The sequence below is a fragment of the Ambystoma mexicanum genome, chromosome 4p (genome assembly GCF_040938575.1).
Source record: "Ambystoma mexicanum isolate Mex_15411 chromosome 4p, UKY_AmexF1_1, whole genome shotgun sequence".
Lineage (NCBI taxonomy): Eukaryota > Metazoa > Chordata > Amphibia > Caudata > Ambystomatidae > Ambystoma > Ambystoma mexicanum.
Window position 1 is genome coordinate 282,380,501 of NC_090927.1, and position 20,044 is coordinate 282,400,544.

Here is a 20,044-nt window from a genome sequence, read left to right on the forward strand (position 1 = left end):
GTAGTTCAGTTGTGCTGTTAGTGCTTTGCAGGTGTTCTGTTGACATTTGGCTTGCAGTTTCTGTGTAAAGCAACAGTGAGGTAATTCTGCTGGAGGCACAGATTATTTTTGTTCTTGATGCATTCCATTATATTGCATACCATATGGAATTGCACTGTTGTTTTCTTAAATTCAGTGAAAAAACATTGTTAAGGGGATGTTATGGTTCAGTTGCCCTAAGAAAAACCAATCAAATTCAGTGCAAAAACCTTTTTAAAGGAACATTATAGTTACTTTACACTAATAACAGGCGATCCATATTATGGTTACAAGAAAACCGAAAAACCTCCAGAAATTTGGCAGTTATGGTAAGCTAAGCAACCATAACCCGTGCCACCACTGTGCACTGCTACGACTAACACCCATGACATCAAAGATGACATCACAAATGTCACTGATGAATGTCAAATGAATCCCCTGAAGAACCTTCTTCTGATGAGCCAGAGAAGATGGAGATTCAACCCTGTCTGGGGATCTGGATCCAAGAGACCACCCTGAGCTGCAGACTGTTCTTGCAGAAGATGGGCCCTCAAGGACAGACTTCAGTAGGGGGCAGAGAGAGGATCCCTCTCTAGAAGATCTGCGTCAGCAGGCAGCTTCCCAGAGTGAGGGGCAAGACCCTGGGAAGCATAGGCTATACTGGGAGGATGGACTTCTCCACAGTGAGCACATGGAGTCTATTCCAGGAGACCTCAGGAGACTGGTGGTACTCCATGAATTGAGACCCACATTCCTACCGTTGGCACATGAAGTCCCCCTGGCTGGTCACTTAAGCTCTAAGAGGAACAAGGAGAGGATCACTTTGTACTTATACTAGCCCAAGATGGGTGCAGAGATTGAACAGCACTGTAGGAGTTGTCACACTTGCCAGTTATCTGGCAAGAGTGGAGCCAAGAATGGGTTGGTAGAGAAGTTTAATCGACAATGAAGAGCATGATTGGAGCTTTGGAAGAACCACTTAGGAGAAAGTGGGACCTTCTTCTGCCATGCCTACTATTTGCCTACAGAGACGTTCCTCAAGCTGGAGTGGGCTTTAGCCTCTTTCAGTTACTCTATGGTCATCCTGTTAGAGGCTCTTGAGCCCTGATCAAGGAGGGTCTGGAGAGTGCTCCTTCCCTCAAGCCAGTAAGGATTACTGACTATTTGCTTGGCCTCAGAAAGAGGATGGCATTCATAATGACAGCGGCTAATGAGCATTTGAAAGCCGGTCAAGCTCTGGTTAAGCAATGGCATGAACAGAATACCAGAAAGCAAACATGGTGGAGTTTACTCCAGACCAACAAGTTCTCATCATGGTCCCAGTGAGAAAGAGGGTGTTACAGGACATATGGACAGGACCCTTCAAAGTTGTAAGAAAACCTGGAGAGGTCAACTATTTCTTTTTTTTATTATTATTAAATGATTTGTTTTAGTTGACATACAACTTTTCAAATGATTACAAAATTATTTGCTTTTTACATTCAGATTCTGCTATTTCCACAATTATCAACATGTACTTCCTGTGTACTGACACACAGTCTCCAACTAACAGCAAGCTTATATAATACAGAATGAATAATAAAAGGAAGAGAAGAAAAGAAAAGAAAAGAAAGGAAAAGAAATGAAAAGAAAAGAAAAGAGACAGCATACATGAACTCACAGAGGTCTATCAAGAGATCAAGGTCTATCAAGAGATCAAAAGTCAATTATGGATTTAACTAAGAAACATTGAGAAATATTTTCATAACAAAGACAGAATCTAGAGATATTGAGACATATCTTCAAGATCATAATAGGAGCTATCACAATAACAGGATCTAGAAACTGAATCACATCCAGCCAATTTTGCTTCACAAATCTGTGTATTGCAATACATTTTCAATTAAACATTACCAAATTGGCGCAACACATCAGATCTGTTTCTTTTTTCAAGTACCACACTATTCATCCTTCCCTTAACACCATTATTTGATTGTGTGAGCATGTCCTCTCATGCTGCGTTCAAGTTGGCCAAATTATTGTCTTTAAGGTGGCATTAACATTTACCCCATCCTGGATTTATAATATCCACAAATAAATGAGGTGACAGTCATTAAATTGACTCAAAACATGGTCATGATCTTAATGTCCAATATCGTTTTTCAACCTGTGATATCACTAGTTGATTATGTGAGAATGTCCGTTAACGTGTTAGTCAAGACAGCCATTTTTTGTAGTTTTTAATGTGGCATGAATATTCATCACAACATAGACTTTGAATATCCACACATAAGTAAGGTGATACGTTGAAAATGTACCTACAACAGGAACTAGATCTAAATGCCCATTTATTTTCCAGACAAGCAATAGGTCCTTAACAGTGGTTTGCTTCAAAGTGACATCCTATGGTGATTTAACTCATGACATCATTACGTGACGTGATTATGTGAGCACGTCTGCTTACGTTGTATATTAGTTGGCCATTTTATCTCGCACAATGTGGTGTTTCTTTCACAATGCGCTACGTGGTCTGAGTGAGTTTCAAATTGCTCAGGTGAGTTATTAAATTAAATAGCCCCATTTGTGGTTTATGATCAAGTAAGATATCCTCTAAGAGCCTTATGATTCATTTATAGACAAATGTACCTGAAAACCCAGATTGCAAAATTCTTGAAAGGCTGTAGATGTCTACTATCATCTCAACCCTAAATTGTGAGTGGACTCATTCAGTATTTAACTCCTTAGACCACATTTGATGATAATACTAATATACAGTGCCACTATTGAATTTGGGCCTGCAACTGAAAATCGCCTATCAGCCCAGGACTGGAACTGCAAGTGAGGCACCACCAATACGTTCTTGTCCTCGGAATGACAAGATCTTTCTGGACACTGTTGGGAAATGTTCTTGCAAAGAGAGAACGGGGAAAGATCATGCAGACACTTATACATAAGCATAGCAGTTTAAATCTAATCCTGTGCTGGACAGGTAACCAGTGAAGTTGTCTGAGATAACTGGAAACCTTAGCAAACTTAGAATGTTTGAAAATTAAACATGCAGCCGCATTTTTTAACAGTTTGCATCTTCTGTAGCAAATTATTTGCAATGCTCACATAAAGACTATTGGCATAGTCCAGTTAAGGGTTGATCAGGGCCCCCACCACATAAGGATTGTGTTCTACAGGAACAAATTGAAGTTTCTCTTAGGAAGAAGCAGCTGGTAGAAGGATACTCTAATTGCTTTATTAATCTGAGACATAAGAGACAGGTCAGAATTACACAGGAAACCAAAGTTCGGAAACTCTGCTAGCATAAAACGTGGGAACATCCAAGAGTGTCAGAGGGGACAGCAATTTCATTGGGTCTTTCAAGAAGGGGGGCTCATAACATAGCCTCCATTGTAGATGGATTCATTAGTAGACCGTTCACCGTCATCCATTACTGTACGGCTCTTAAGCAATCATCTAATGCCCAAAAGTATCAGAGGGACTCTTTACCATCACATAGAGCTGCATATCTTCTGCACACAAATGAAATGCCATCTTGAAGGACCAGAAAATGGCAATTAACGGCTTTACCGAGGCATTGAACTATAGTGGGGAAAGGGGAGAACCCTCTGGCAACCCACACAATTAGTTGACAAAGGATCAGAAGTGAAAGGTTTAAGCTTGGCCACTTGCTGTCTCGCTGCAATGAAAATCTTGAACCATGCTAATGTAGAGCCATTCATACAGCCAAGATATTAAAATGGCAAAATCTGCTGACCAGTCCAACATCACCAACAGGTTCAGGAGGCCTTTGTCGGCTGTACAAGAATATCATCTCATACTGTAACTAGAGCAGACTCAGCTCCATGCTTGCAACATCATCCTGATTGTGATTCATCTAATCTTGGAGATGTATGGTTACCACTGTTTCCAACACTTTAGCTAGCCATGGTGCCTGGGAAATTGGATAGTAATTTTTCATAAAGGTAGGCTTAGATTTGTTCAACATGGGAGAAATGAGAACTGATTTCAGGATTTGTGGCACGGTCCCTTGACCCAAAGACAAAACAACAACACATTTAGAAAGACCAAACTATAATGCCATTTAACTATAATGTTAAAATGGCTGTAATTGGGTCTAAATCCATTTGAGTAGGTTTAAGAGCGGCCAACAAGGATGCTACTGTTTCAACCGGACCCAAAGAGAATTAATTATTCCCTTCAAGCTGAGTCTGTTGTTCAGTGCAAAGTAAACTGGGGCAAACCGCTTCTGTTTGCAGGTTTTGCTGAGTAGAAACACCATAGGGGATAGAGGTACAGAGAAGGTAAATGCAAAATATCAGGGGCTAATGAAGGCAGTGAGAGGACTATACAGAAAGATAAGAAACTTAAGAGAGGATAGGGATGCAGATTGACAGTTTTTTACAGAGCAGGGACTGCTTAGGAAAGTGCAGAATAACAAGGAGACAGAAGAAACTTGCAGGCAGAGCACTAACTACAGAGTGGGGTAGGGAACAAGAAAACTGCACAAAAAATCTAAAGCATTGCTGAGGGTATCAGAGGGGACAAACAACCAGAGCATTTTCTTATTAGTTTTATAGAGCACAACTTATGCCCCATCATGGGCAGCATGACACTCCATTGAAGGTAGCTGCAATAACAGGTTGTTAAGGGAAGACAGAGACTAACTACTGAAATGCAAAGAGAGAGACTGCATGGGGAGAAAGGAAATGCAAATACCCGTGGAAAGATGGCTGCTGAAGAACAGAGTGATAGAGTGAGACTCCAGGAGGAAAGAAATTAAACAGTGTGATAGACATTCTAGGAGGAAGCGACATTGGAGGGTAAAGAGGATGAGATGGGAGACAGGAGACTGGGTTCAGTAGATAATTCATAGAACCAACACTGCAAGGAAGAATAAAGGACTGTATGTGACAGATTGGTATCTGGAGAGGAAGTGAGAGACCTGGCTTTTTTGATTTGTATTAATAGTAAACAGAGGCGAGCAATTCTGTCTCTGAAAGAGTGACCTTTTCAGCAGACCCCCCTTTTAATAAAAGTTCCATGCCAAACACATAGTGCATACATGTGCCCATACTTCACCAGTGGCTTGACAACAGCTGCACCTGCTCTTCAGTGGCACAGGACAGGTTAAAATATCAGAGATGCATTGCTGGCAGCTGCTGTGACCCAACGTCACTGTAGACACTGCATTGTAACTTCTGCACCTGTGCTCCAAAATGTAATTATTGTTGCCTTACTTGTCTGGTGGCAGGGTAAACTCTAAGAATAAGCCATACCTGGGTATGGTATAGTGACTGATAAGACAACACAATTATTAAAGCGACAAAAATTTAAGACATGTGTCAACCCTTTCAGCCCCGACCATTTACATGAGCATAATGGCTATTCTTGGCACTATGGCCACCTCCACTTCAGCAAGTGAGATAATAGGCATTATGCTGCCTCCTTTTGGTTCTCTGGGAGGAAGGGTAAGACCTCTCCACAGGCAAAGGAGTTCTCACAAGGGGTTCTGTTGAAAACCGTGCTTCAATGGGGCACTCACACAGCAAAGGTTAGCCTAACAAGAGGGTGTTGCACACTAAAGGGCCTTTGAAATCTGGAGGCTTGGGAAAGGGCAGAGTAAGGGAAGCTAGAGAGGGAGAAGTGGAAAGGCGAAAGGTTCCATCATCTTCTTTTGATATGGGGCTCTCTTTTCTTCCTGTCCCCTCAGAAACATGCAGGACAAGGTACTCTGGGTAAGATTCAGGAAGGCAAGGGTTACTTGCTTCAGCAACATGGATTGGACAATTATAGCAGGCTTGCTGCTGTCCAATCCCCTGTGGCCTTTTTACACTCATCGGGAAGGCATCTTCCACTCCAACCTTGATTCTTTCCTGGGCACCAAGAAGAAGACATCTCTGGATCCCTCTTGGGAGTGCAGTATATTCCAAAGTCCTTTGCCATAGGGTTGAAGACTGTTGCTTACAAGGCATTGCAGAGTTCTGACTCCTAACCATTGCCAGGAAATATTGGGCATGAACTGCTGTGGGCCAAGGCATTTTACTCTGCCAGCTGAAGTGGAGCCAGGCTACTCACTAGAGTTGAAGGAACCCCTCCTGTAGGAGCCCGATAAACTTCACAGACTGGGAAAGCAGAGCAAGACGGACTCACCTTCTCCTAGTGGCACTCACAGCACCTTGAGAAGTTCAAAGCAGCCTGGATTCCTGTTTCACCACTTCAAGCATTCGTCAAACTAACTTGACCGTGCTGAATAACTTTAAAGTGACCCAGTATCTATGGCTTTAAACTGGTTTGATGACACGGGAGATCCCAGCATGGTAGTTACTTCATACAAAGGATGAAACAAGTGAATTTGAGAGATTGTAGGGGCAGTGACAGTGACTGGGAGAGTTTTTGGTCAGAGGAAAGGGGGCAGAGGAAATAGTCACACTTCAGTTTCCATCGAAGGGGGGAATCAAAGCTGCAGGAGAAAGAAACTGCACCAAAAATGACGCTGCTTTGAGAATAGAAACAGGAAAGGATTTTACATGGGACAGAAAATGCTATCGAAAACAGAAATTGCAGGGTGACCTATCGACTGTAGGATAAGTGTTGAAGTTATGTGGGGTACATTTAAGGCCTAAGCCAGAACCCGCCTACAACAAAAAATGCATTTCAGCAGTCACCCAAAAATGGCTGTGCTTTTGTCTGCTGAGCACATAAGGGGCAAGAGTTGAACACAGCCACCCCAAGAATAGCTGCATTTTGTTGTCATTCACGTGAATCCAGAGAAAACAGCTCAAACTCAGAATGGCTGTGGATTGCTGTTCTGTCATTTAAACATTCCAGGCTGCACAGAAAAATGACCTGTATTTAAAACAGCATCGCACTGGGGCTACTTTCATTTTTAACATCACACAGTTTGGTTCTATTAAAACACAGCCCTTTCCGTGTATTTCCTTTTGAACACCATAAAATAAGGCCATCCCTCCCAGAACGGCATTGTTTCATCAGTAAAGTCCATGAAAAGCAAAAGAATTCTGCTTCAAGTCTGCACGGCTTGGATTTACTTTTTGAAATAAAACAAAACATGCAAAGTACTTCAAAGAAATGATGCTCTCCCTCTTGCCTCGTGTCAATTACCAAGAAACCATTATCAAGCATATCTCTGTGTCCAGAAACTGACCACATCTATAAAAAGCCTTTCAGATAGTAAATGTAAAGGAAGCTGTGTGCGGGAAAAAACGCATTTTGTGAATTGAACATGAGAAAGAAATGACCACGTGTAAATTGGTTGTTGCAAAGCAGAAAATGACCTTGGGAAAGCTAAATGTGAAATAATACTGTAGCTTGCACAGAAACACAATGGTACATGTGGGGACAGGGGCTGCAAAGATATGTATATTGTGCTCTGTTTTCCCCCCAAAAAGACAAATCATCCTGGCTGAGGCCCAGGAATTTCTGTCAAACGAGTTTGGCTGCAAGGCTAATTTTGCACCTACCAGTGACTAAGGATGCAGGGGCAAGGAGCCCTGTTCTTATGGACCTGACAGTGTGATAATTACAGGTTCTCCCAGACTGCCAGGCAGAACTGCTCCCAAGGACAAAAGATGGGGGTGAAGTCCTGTGTTTTGCCTCGTAGATGTGATTTCCGCTGCATTCATTGCCAGTATCCACTGGAGGACTTCAAAGGGGAGTCATGGAAACCCTTGTGCAAGCTGACCCAGGGGAGACAATTTGGACTGTGGGGGAGGCTGCGCCGCCCACATCTTTGGCAAACCCACCTCATTGACAATGCAGGACATTTATACATAAAGACATTTTCCCCTGCATTCTGAATAAGCAGTACTGTGATATTATGACAGTTTTAATGTGATTTTTGGACAAGCACAATAAGACTATGTGCATCTCTCTGGCACATGGTGAAATGAAATGGGAGAAGCATAAATGGCACAGATAATAAACCTGGGGAAAATATGCCAAATACTATTATGCTTATGTGTAGCCATTTGCAGAATTTTAGATAATGGGCCTCATTACGACCCAGGCGCTAAGTGGTTAATGGTGCCGTAAAAGGCTTAGGTGCCGTTAACCACTTAGCGCCTTACTATGAGGTCCCTTTGCGGGACCCGACCTGAACGGCTGGTCTGGACCAGCCGTTAAAGTAGGGACCCGCAAAGGGACCTCGCAGGCAATTACGGTACCGCAATTTGCGGTACCGTAATTGCCACCTTCCCCATTCCCATTGAGCACTATGGGGCAAAAATGGGAATGGGGAAGGGCCATGGTGAAATGGGGAAATACCGCCCCGCCAACCTTGGAATGGGGCGGTATTTCCCCATTTCACCATGGCGGACTCGTTACAACACCGGCACCAACCATGAGGGCCAATATGTTTCTCCTGAAAACAGGGAATTGTGCCCAAGGATGAGGCAACATCGCACAGAATTGCCGTTCTAACCAGCATATTCCTTGTAAAATATGGGATCTGCCTAACTGATTTTTATGATGGTGACTATTGTAAATATGAAGTTTTGTTCCATAACCCACGTTTGTGAAAAATAGGGTTGTGAGACAAAGGGGGTCATAAATGTACACACACCTAATGTGAGGTCACTTACCTGGAACCAACCAGCCTGCAGGGAGGAGGCGACACCAATAGCCTGGTCTATCCCATTCAGCGGTAAGCCCAGGATACTTCCGCCCAGACTGTAAAATTCCCTGATGTCATTCTGGCTATATAAGGGGTAGACAGGGAGACACAGGAGATATTCAACATTCAAAATTCACCCTTCAAGATGTCAAGACTCCAGATCCAGGCAGAACCACCTATCCAGACACAGGCATACCCAATAATCCAGAGAGAAATAAGGAAAAGCAACTGATCCCCGTTAGGAGAATCCAGCGACCAGACCTTTTGCCCAGATGAGCCATCCCACTGTCCACAGTGACCAGACCTTACCCAACTGTTCCCCCAGGAGAGGCCAGCTGAACCAGTAACCAGATCTCTTGACTCTGCTGCCCATGACCAGATCTGTGGCCCCGCTGTCTAGAGACCCTGCTGGCTGTCCAAATTACCAAACCCAAGCTTGCCTTGTAAGTATCCCATCACCCAGTAGCCAAAAACTGCACATCCCGCTATTTTACCTTGCATCCTGTTCAAACTCTATTAAAATCCCATAAAAACCTAGTCATTTTCCAAATTGCCAGTATCTTCTGTTCACCCTTTCCCTAGAAGAATCTGTGTAGTCTATATCTGTTAGCATATTTCTTTTCTTTATTTCCTTCTGTTACCTGTGTAAGACCCTAGTATCATTTGGAATAAATTCATTAATTCCCCATTGAAAATTCACATTCATTATTGTTGCACTTCGAAAGTAACAATGTTGTCGAGTGTTTTTACTAATTATAGCCTTAAAATATAGTTTCAATAGAACTAATCACTGTGCTAACAAAACTGATTTTACCTGTGTAGTTTGCTTTGTTTAAAATCCGATTTGCATTTCCCATTAAAATTAAAACACAATATCACCATCCTATAAGAGTCATCCCTTAGTATCCTATCTGTTCTGTGTCTTTGTCTCCCATCCCAAAAAACGATTTCTGATTTTGATTGCTAAGCCCATTTTCTTAGCTGTTTGCCAATTTAAAGCTTGTGTGAAATAAGAAATTGCAATTCTGAAGCGTGTGATTATTGTTGCATTGTTCTCCTCCCAAAATTGATTTTCTCACCAGTGTGCACGTTGCTTTAGTGTCCTGCTCAGTAGTCTGTAAGTTTCCTTGTCTCTTTAGTTCAGCCACATGATTTCTGTTCTATCTATCCTACCGCAAATGTAAACTGATTTCTAAGTAACCCGTGAAATCCAAGTATGCTATTTTGCTCATTTTTAAGGTTTTCATTTTTGTTGACCTCCTATCCTGTGGTGGTAATTCGAATTTAAAAACCGATTATTCCCTTTTCTTTCTGACTTCTTGGCACTGCTTTACATCCACACAGAATTTAGTTAGCAGCTGTTTGGGGGAGTGTTGTAGTGCATAACATACGTGCTATCTATGATTGTGAAAAAAAGTGATTTTGTTTCCATGTCTATTTAAGGTTTATGTAGATGATGTCAGAAAGTTAAATTAATTGTATTATAAGAGGTTGCATTATATTGTCACCACAATGGTGATTGCTTCCCTAAATTCTGTTTTGCTCTGATTTTTAAGTTGAATTCCAAAAATAAATAAATAAATCCTTGTTACACACTGGGCTGGTTCATGGTCCATTGCGACACGGGGTGTTTGTAAAGGTGGGTGTGAGACGGGTTGGGTCAAGAAAGAATTCATGGTTCAAATAAAAATAAAAAGGCATGTTTTATTGTGCGCCACCTTCAGTTTTGTCAGTGGAAGACGTCCCTGGCTGGAGTGTCGTAAAATCCATTACAGGTAAGAGAGCCGGGTAGGACTACATACAGTACAGAGGAAAGAGGAACTTCCATGCTAGGAGAGATAGTATTAAAGACACAATGAAAGGAGTCTTACTGCAGGGATTTGGACTGATCTAGTGGGGAGAATCTGAATATTCATGCAAAAGGTGGAGGGGGGGACGCAATGGAACCTACTCCCTGGCTATGGATGTAAGAGATCAGTAAGAATAACCTCACAAACAAGGAGAGTGATTAAAACAGAGAGGGTGAGCATGGGTCTCTGGGAATGCAACCACGGGCAGGGCGGACTGGAAAGGGGGCCCCAGGGGCCAGAGCTCCAATTGAAAAAGACAAAATCCTTCAGAATCTAGCCTGCCACAATGGAACCGAGTGCTGTAAAGCCTGTTCTGATTTTGTGTAAATGGGGTGAGGCATTTGTTATGATTTCAGCCATGTTGTAGATGTGCCTGGATGGCCCCCACACATGGGCCTCCACAATGAGTGAGAGGAAGGGGAGTCTAGGTTTCAGGGACATGTTTATACCACCCAGTGGCAATGTTAAATAACACATTCTGTGACCCTGGATGGTAATGTTGGTACCACTGTTCCCCATCCACCATTGGTCTGTTACAATCCACAGCAACTTATAACAACGACTACTTGCCAAGGATGTAAGTGTGTATATCTTATTAGAGTTTGTCCTTGGTTTGATTATGTACAAATGCTTCCCCTATATTCTGGTGAACATCTTGATCACCAGTGTATTCACATGGAAAGAGTTTAATAGCACCATGAATAGCACCAATGTATGTTACTTATATAGTGATTAGTGAAATGGCTGTTCGACAGTTAGTGTTACTTACTTTTAGACACAGTTGAAAAACAGAAATAGAAAGCTGTAATATTCAGGTATTAATAATTAGAAGAATAACTATGGTTGGAATGAAACTTAGTTGTAGCCTCTAGTCTGAAAAGGGAATAAAATGTTCCTGTTCATCCCTATCATAATTTTGAATATCAAATGCGTGATAACAATTTATTTGGAAGCCTAAACTTGAATTGTGAACGTCGAACTTTTTAACATTGGACATGTCTGTCTGATTTTTTTATTGATTTTTTTATCACATATGTGTTGTTTTAGTGTTGTATCGGTTGAAAAAGATGTTTTGTAAAGCTTGAATTGTTTTGTTTAGCTGAATTGTTTAACTTATATGTTGTAAAGATGTTCCATCAAACACAACAATAAATAAAAAAATAAAAAAATAAAAAAATTATTAGAAGATTACAAACTTGTGGGAGTCATTCAGAGTGGGTGATTATTTTAATACCGCTGAAGAAAGTTACTGCTCCAACCATGGTATTTCTGGAAACCCAGCCTACTCAAAGTTTACCACCAGTAGAGGTGGTATTTCTGGATTACTTCCAGTGCTATTTCATAAACACCACCTCCAATGGTGGGATTAGAGGGTCATATCACTACTGTTGATTTTCTTTAAGCACATAAGGGTAAACTCTGACCCTTTTATGCATTAATTGGGTAAGGTGGTGTAAAGATGCAATCAGAGATGCCCACCTTTTTATCCCCTTAACATGGTCATTTGTAAGAACCTTTTCCTCACTATTTAAGTGAAACACCTGTGCTTCTGTTATGTACTATAAAAAGAAAGATTTAAAATATTTGGGGCCAGTTTGGATTTTTTACCACCACCTTCACAAACATATGTTTCAACTACTTCTCTGATATTGTTTCCGGTTGGGTTATCATATGGCTTGGTGCTTTGAAAGTACACACAATTGTACAGACTAAGATTATAATTATATGAAATGGTCATTAGAGTTATAATCTTAGTATGTTTCTCAGATGTATTTGCATCAGGATACAGATGATTAATGGGCTTCCCCCTTGTAGATACAATTGTGTTTTGAAAAACCAGATTTATTGAACACCATACTAGGTTAGCCCTTGAATAAAAACTTTACAGAAATCATGTTTTTGCTTCCAATATGGAAGATGGAATAGGAGAAGATGAAGTCTTCCCTGCTTTCTGAATTGGAAACTGTGGAACCAGAAAGACAGGTGTGAGTGGTCAGAAATGAGAGGCAGACACATAGTTGTAATGTTTTCAACATTCGCCATTCTTACTAAAATAAAAAGGGGTTTGGTTAAAGGCATATTTGTCCCTAGCCTAATAAGAGTGCCCATGCCTATGAAACTAAAATTAAAGCAAGATGACCTTGTGTCTGAAATATATCTGACCCTCACACTAACATACACAATCAAAAGGTGCAATGTAAATGTCTCTGTTTCCAACTCAACAAAATGTGCACACATTGAAATGTGTAATTCCAACAAAGCAATCCTTGTGTCCAGCAGTTGGTTCCCTTCTCCTGAACTATATCAGGGAAAACTGTTGTAAGTGTTTTGTTTCAACAATGTTCTGGGAACGTCGATGAAAATGTATCTTTCACAAAATACTTTCCTCAGGTTGTCAAAGCAAATGTCTCTACCATGGAACACTTTTGTCCAGATCGCAAAACAAATGTCTTTTCCATAGAATACTTTTCTCAGAATGGCAAATGTCTTTTCTATAGAAAACCTTTCTCAGAATGGAAAAACAAATGTCTCTTCTATAGAACACTTTTCTCTGGATGGCAAATCTCTTTAACTTCAACAACTGCTTCAAATGATAAAGTATCTCTTTCACACAACTGTTAAAAATAGGATTTCCTGGTATATTCTCCTGCCAGGAATTTCTCAACTGAGGCCCAGATTCATGGAATTATTTGCGTGTAAAACTGGGATTTGCGTGCCATTCTTCCTCAAATCCCTGTTTGATGAATTTGGATTTGCGGGCAGAATTGCATGCAAATCCCTGTTTTACACGAAAATAATTCCATGAATCAGGGCCTGAATCCCTAGATATTCTGGTGTACTCTCCTGCCAGGCATCTTTCAATGTATATTTTCCTTTCCTCTACCTTATGGATTCCTGGTGTACTCCCCTGCAAAGAATTTCCCCCTTCTGGTTATTGCAGATCTACTGGTGTATTCTCCTGCCAGGGTCTCTTTCCAAAAATGGCTCACTGCCTGATGCATATCTTTCACCAGGTCTTTTCTACAATGTTCACTTTCCTTTAAAGTATAACACAGTTGCACATCTTCACTGTTTATACCTTGTTGACTCCAAGTATCACTTGCTCCAACTTCCCCCTTATTGATATCCCACATATGGGGGTCTGTTCAAGTTCTGTCTGCCAACTTCTTTTTTCGTGTCTTTTGGCTTTTGGCAATGCATGTTTCAAGTTTCCCCAACTTCAATCTCATATAAAGAGAATTATACAACTTTTGCCCTTGTCTTATAATTCTACTTGGTCGGTATTCAAAATAATTCCCCAAGTGTTCATTAACTAGTTGGCACATCACGGGGCCTTCATTATTCTTTAGGTTGACTCACCGACATAAATTGCATCTGTGGTGAAGGGTTTTCGTTGAGCAGGCTTTGCCTATCAGGCAGAGTCCCTTTTGGTTCACACGTCGCTTTTCCCCCCTTTCGCCGAGGGAACCATTGCTAGTCCACAAGACCGCGTTTCCTCCTGTACTGCAGTAAATGACTCGCATCTAGCTGTCCCTCCGGGGTACCCGCTATGACTTTAGCGGAATTCCTCTCCTCCGGTATGATAAGATTCCAGGCGGTTGCAGTAAGCGTTTTCTTTTTCCTGCAGGGCTCCTCTCTGTGAATCTGTCTCTGCCTCTGGGTTCGCTTCCCACTCCGTGGTCTCTCCAGCTCTTGTCTCCTCTCTTCTCAGTTTATGGGTGATTTTCAACTTTACATGTCCCGGGCAGCTGACTGTGAACCTGACAACTAGACTGCACATTGTACTTTCATTCCATATTGACTCCTTGCTCCTCTTCTTTGTCTCAGTACTTGAGTCTTTCTGGAATTTTAAACTGTTTTAAGTTAAATTATTGGATACTTTTATTTAAATAACCATCGTAAACATTCGATTTTAAATGTGTTCTAGAGGTGTTATGTACATATAAAGAGTGAAAAATCAGGTCTGTTTGGAAAGTTTAACAAGAGGGGTTTTCAGGGTTTTACCACTGAAGGGTTCTGAATAATGACAACATGCCATCAGGAGCCCCCATGGTCAGAATCAGGCATCGCTGCCTTTCCCTGGCCACACGGGAGGAGACTTTAGGCCTGGGATCAGTGATGACTCCATAGGGTTCATCACGCAGGGCTCAAATCCCCGCATTTCACACTTCATACATCAATGTGCCTTATTTTCCTTAATTATCTGTGAAAAGAAAGCCTCACTCATATGGGTATATATTTCATAGTACTACTCTCTAAATCATTTTAACAATGTATGTTAGGCACAGTGACAAGTGAGGGTCCTATGTTGTGGGTGGGGGTGGGTATACAGAGTGAAGGTATGGGTTTTCTGTTGTGGACTCAGGGCACAGGACTCCATGTATGGATCTTTCGCCATGCAAGGTCATGTCTGACTCGGAGAGCAAACCCAGAACCCCTGTTTCAGCAATGGCTTTGCTCTACTGATGGATTCTCTTGACTTCACCAATTCTTAACATTGTTCTAAAACTAAAGATGAGATGGGAGGAGATGTTCCCTGCTGTCAAATTACAAACTGTAGTACATTGAAAACTGGGCTCAAAGCCCAGCTTTCCCATTTCACCAATTATATTATCCTGGTGAAATAATCCTACTATGTTTGGTAATTGGGAGAATTTCCAGGGGTCTGCGTCTCTAAGAAACCACAAACATAACTGTAAAATATGTTGCATAAAAGGAAAGTAATGTTAATAATGTCTACTATATATACTTGAGAATGTGTGGGAGCGAGAGAGGTTGGTATTGAGATTACTTGTTCTGGAAGTTGGGGCCGCTGCATTGTATGCTTGCCCGATTGCACTATGGGGCAGAAAAGTAAACTTGCCTCACAGGCCAAACGTTGCCAGTCCTCCGCTGGACAGGTGAGCATCCCTAGCACAGAGGAGAAAGGTCACCTTACGTCTACCGTGGAAATGTGAATTTCTCTGTTAATTTGAAGCCTCCTGTGCGTGCTGTGTTCAATATACAGACTTTACTTACTTTGAGCAAACAATGCCCTTGTGGGAATGGAGGGAGGAGTAAAAACATGTTGCCTATTTTACTTTAGGTCCGACAGACACTTTGTAATTGACTTGGCAAAGCCACATTTGTATTTGGATAACCAAATAGGAATGGCATAAGAACGCGAAGCTTTTCACTACGTGTGGAACACGGCACTCTGGCTGGAAGGGCAATTCCGATTTAAGAGAACATTATGAGCGTGTCCTTCACATGATGAAACACTGCCCCCTGCGACTCTCCTCGCGCAACTGCATCGACGGTCGTTTCTTTCTATGTGAGGCAGCAAGAACAACATTGGTTTCTATTGAGCTCGGATATCACAATCTATCAGGTGCACTTCAGTAAATAATAACATGTCAGCCCGAATGTGCAAAGCTTACAGTGAGATTAACACAACAGTGGGGCGTTGAAGGTGCTCTGCTGGTGTTTTGCTTGGCTTTGCAACAGGCGGACCCATCTGCTCCAAAAACAACAAAAGGCTGGAGGAAATGAAAAGTAAACACGCTGCCTTTTCCCACACAGTTCAATATACCTCAGTACAATGCAATGGAAAGCCTTTCAAATGCGATGATGTTCCAGGTGCATATTCTGGCATTTATTATTCCGAGGCAGTATAAACGTATATAAAAAGTCCTCACCGATCAATGGCATTGTACGTTTAGGTAATGGTGTGTTATTTGGCGCTTGCGGAGTGCACAGTTTGGCGCTGCCTGGTGCTGGAGGGAGAAAGGGCATCAGCAACATACGGACTCGGAAATTCAATGTTAGGTGCCAAAGTGGAACGTTTTTCATCTTTTACTAAAAAGCAGTTCATCTGCATTATATTTTCAGTGGGGAGCCGAGAGACTGGCTTAAGTTACATCTCTTGAAACTGTCTGCAATCGCCCAGATTGTTATGATGATGGTGTGTTGGTTATATAGGTTATTTCTGTAGCGTGTTCGTCAAAGTGCCTTACATGGAACATATTTACATCCAATATCACCCAGAAATTGGTACTCATTTATCGACCTTGGAAAGGATGAAAGGCTGAGTTGGCCTTGCCGGGATTCGAACCTTTGACCTGCAGATCCCACAAAAACACAGCAGTAAGTGCTCAACCTCCTGGGCTATATTACGGGCTGAGATGCCTAATGGACCAAGCAATGCACAAGACAATCAATCCCATTAAAGCGGAAACAAAGGTAACATGCTGGAGGAAAGTCTTCTCATTAAAATATAAGGCTGAAGAAACCTTTGCAACGGCTATTTTAAGTTCTTGGCAACATCACTTTAATAACGATGGCATTATTACATTTACACGTAATTTAAAATGGTCCAGACCCTCTGCCGCATGTGGCTTGGCAAACAACATTCTTAAAAAACAACCAGAGTTTAGGGCAGAGATTTTGTATTTTTTATATGGTAACATCCTTACCCGCTTCTTGGGCGACTTCTCATGGCATCCCAGATCCAGGAAACCATCATGCAATCGTGCCACAGGGAAAATCTTTCCATCACTTCTTCTTAAAGATTTGGGTCCAGAATAATGACACTCCTTCCACCTTTCAGCTGGGTTTAGGAATGGTATTGCAATCCAATGATGTGGTGTTATGGTAAATGCCTCCAAACACCTGGTGCTGTGTAGGAGGGGTGTTCCATTGCATGTGGCACACCAGGGTTACACCGCAACTTAAGATATGACAGAATGGTACTGTGTACTTTTGCCTAATCAGTGAGGTATTCCTCGAGGCCTGTGCATAACAAATTGGTGATGCATTCAACCTATAGGAAGAGCAGTTTTTTGGCAGTTTATATTTTTGGCGCTGTTTGATGAATCCTCACAAAACGCTGCAGAAAAAGTACACAGCCAACTCTGAATTCTTTTTACAATGTTTCATGCGATTTCGTCAAGGGAGAGAAAAGCTATAGGCGGTCCCAAAACCTTAGAAATCCGGAAAGCCTACAGCCAAAACGACTTGATGGGGTGGCTGCCTGGTCTGAGAAGCGTGCTTTTGCAAATTTGGTGTTAATCTGTCCTGTCGCTATTTTAAAAATGCCCAAAATGTAGGGCAAAAAATAATTAGTGATATCTCTGTCCGGTCTGCGGACTCACTTCCTGGTGCAGTGTCCATGGACGCTTATGGCCCAATCACAGGTCGTGTAACGTTTGCGGATGTTATATGCAGCCACTGATTGGTTGAAGAAAGGTGTGAGGTGCATCAAAACTTTTGAAATGGCTGCCATACTGGATCCGCAAACTAGTACTTTCATCTGCGGACAGCACCGTAGAAAATTGGTATGAAAAATACACATTGGGTTATTTGTAGGATGAAAGAGTGTCAGGGAGGGTGTAGAATAGAAAAGATGGCAAAAAAGAAGCAGTGTTACGGGTGAAAAATGCCCATGAGGTAGTCGCAAAGTCCACAGTCTTTTTATGGTATGCAGGCGTATGTTTGTGTCTGGACCCGAACATTTGTCAGGAGAATGTTTGGGATTCATTGTTATGGCCGTGGCCCGTTTTGGCCATGCCCCTAAGAATCTGGACACTGTCCATGACCACAAAAGTTGTCTACAGCCACAACAATTATATAATGGATGTGCATATTGTGAAATTAATAATGTGGGTACTGGATGTACATATAGTTTATTGTGGTTTAATGGGAGTAACAGTGTGACTGATGGTCATGGGTAAAGTAGTGCTCTTAGTTCGATATGGTAAAGAGAGTATAATCTGTGCATGTCCCCCAGTGTCTGGACACTGGCCACAGCCACATCAATTTTCCATGTCCCAAACAATTATGTAATGGATGTGAATATTGTGAAATTAATAATGTGATTATTGAGCTTAGATGTAGTAAAAGGCCCAACATGTATGGCAAAACATATTGGTGAAATCTCTGTCTGGTCTGTTGACTCACTTCCCAGTTTGGTGTCCATGGACACCTCTGGGCCAATCAAAGGTCACATAACATTTGCAGACATCATGCACGGCTGCTGATTGGTTGATGAAAGGCGTCGAAATATTTGAAATGGCCACCATGTTGGGTCCATGAAGTACACACAGCGTAGTTGAAAATTGATATTGAAAATACACTTTGGGTTATTTTGAGAGTGAAAGAGTGACAGGGGAGGGTGGAGAATAGAAATATGACAAAAAGAAAGCAGTTATATGGGTAAAAAATGGTAATGGGTTAGTTGCAGAGTCTGCTGTCTTTTTTAATTTGAATTTAAGTATTCATTGTTGTGGTCATGGCCAGTGTTCAGATTATTAGGGGCATATCCGAAAGCCATGCCCCCAAGAATCTGGACACTGGTCGCAGCCACAACAATCATCCATGGCCACAACAATTATGTAATGGATGTGAAAACTGTGAAATGAATAATGTGGTTACCGAGTTTGCATATAGTAATATGTTTATTGTGGGTTTTATTTGGAGTAACAGTGTGGCTGGTGGTGATGGGTAAAATAGGGCACTTAGTTCATTATGGCAATGAGGCAATAATCTGTGCTTCTTTGTCTGTAAATAAAATATAGTTAGTTACAGATCATAGTCCACAAAATACAATTAGTCACACTTCTACACACATATTTACTTTTGCCCCCCTCATAAGTAGTACATTGTATCTACTATGTTTTGTACAACATTTGTGTGTGGTACACTGTTATTGTATTTACATGTAGTAATCATTGGGTCACTGGGAAAACAACCAAGGGGATTTACAATGGAGGTAGAAGATATAATACATTGATGGCCATATACAGCCATTCACAGAAACACTCTCATTACAGATTTAGGAACCAAGAGGATGACATCAATTTGCGCTTGAGACAGGTGTCTGTCTGCCGCAGTGATGTTGTCCCCCAAGTAATGAAATCAGGCTGACAAAATTGGACCGTTTCCTTGGAAGCGTTATGTAATTTCAGAGCAGGGGCAGTTAACATATCAATGGAGTCCTGCAGGTAAGCTTCTAGAGACGGTGAGGCCAGCACCAAGTTGTACACATATTTGACCAAACTAGACTCTTCACTGAACACAGAAGATTCTCGATCTCTTTGAAATTTGAAAGAGTTGGGTTCTCTACAAACCATCATGACAAGCCTTGAGAAAGTGTACTGTAAATATTTATTGGCAAAACAGATATTGACTGTTGGCATGTACAGGCACTGCAAAAACAATTATGAATACAGACCTACCACTATGAAATGATCAGAATTGCATTGCATTGCAAGGGCTGGTTGGTATAATAATTCCTTGATGAAGCAGAGATTCAATGACAGACTGTATGCCATCTTCTGCTTCTCTCTCGATCTGGCATATTGTGGGACACAGGGAAAAGATTTGGCTGGGTTCAGAGTTATATTCACAGGTTTCACATTCAGTGTGTGTCCGACTTCATTTGCATGAGAGGACCATAATTATAGAAGAACCTGGTACAACAATCCCTGTTGTGACACCGGTGTGCTGTTCTGGGGTCCACCTATAAGGGCAAATGTGTCCTGTAAAACAGACAAAAACTCAAGGACCCTATACA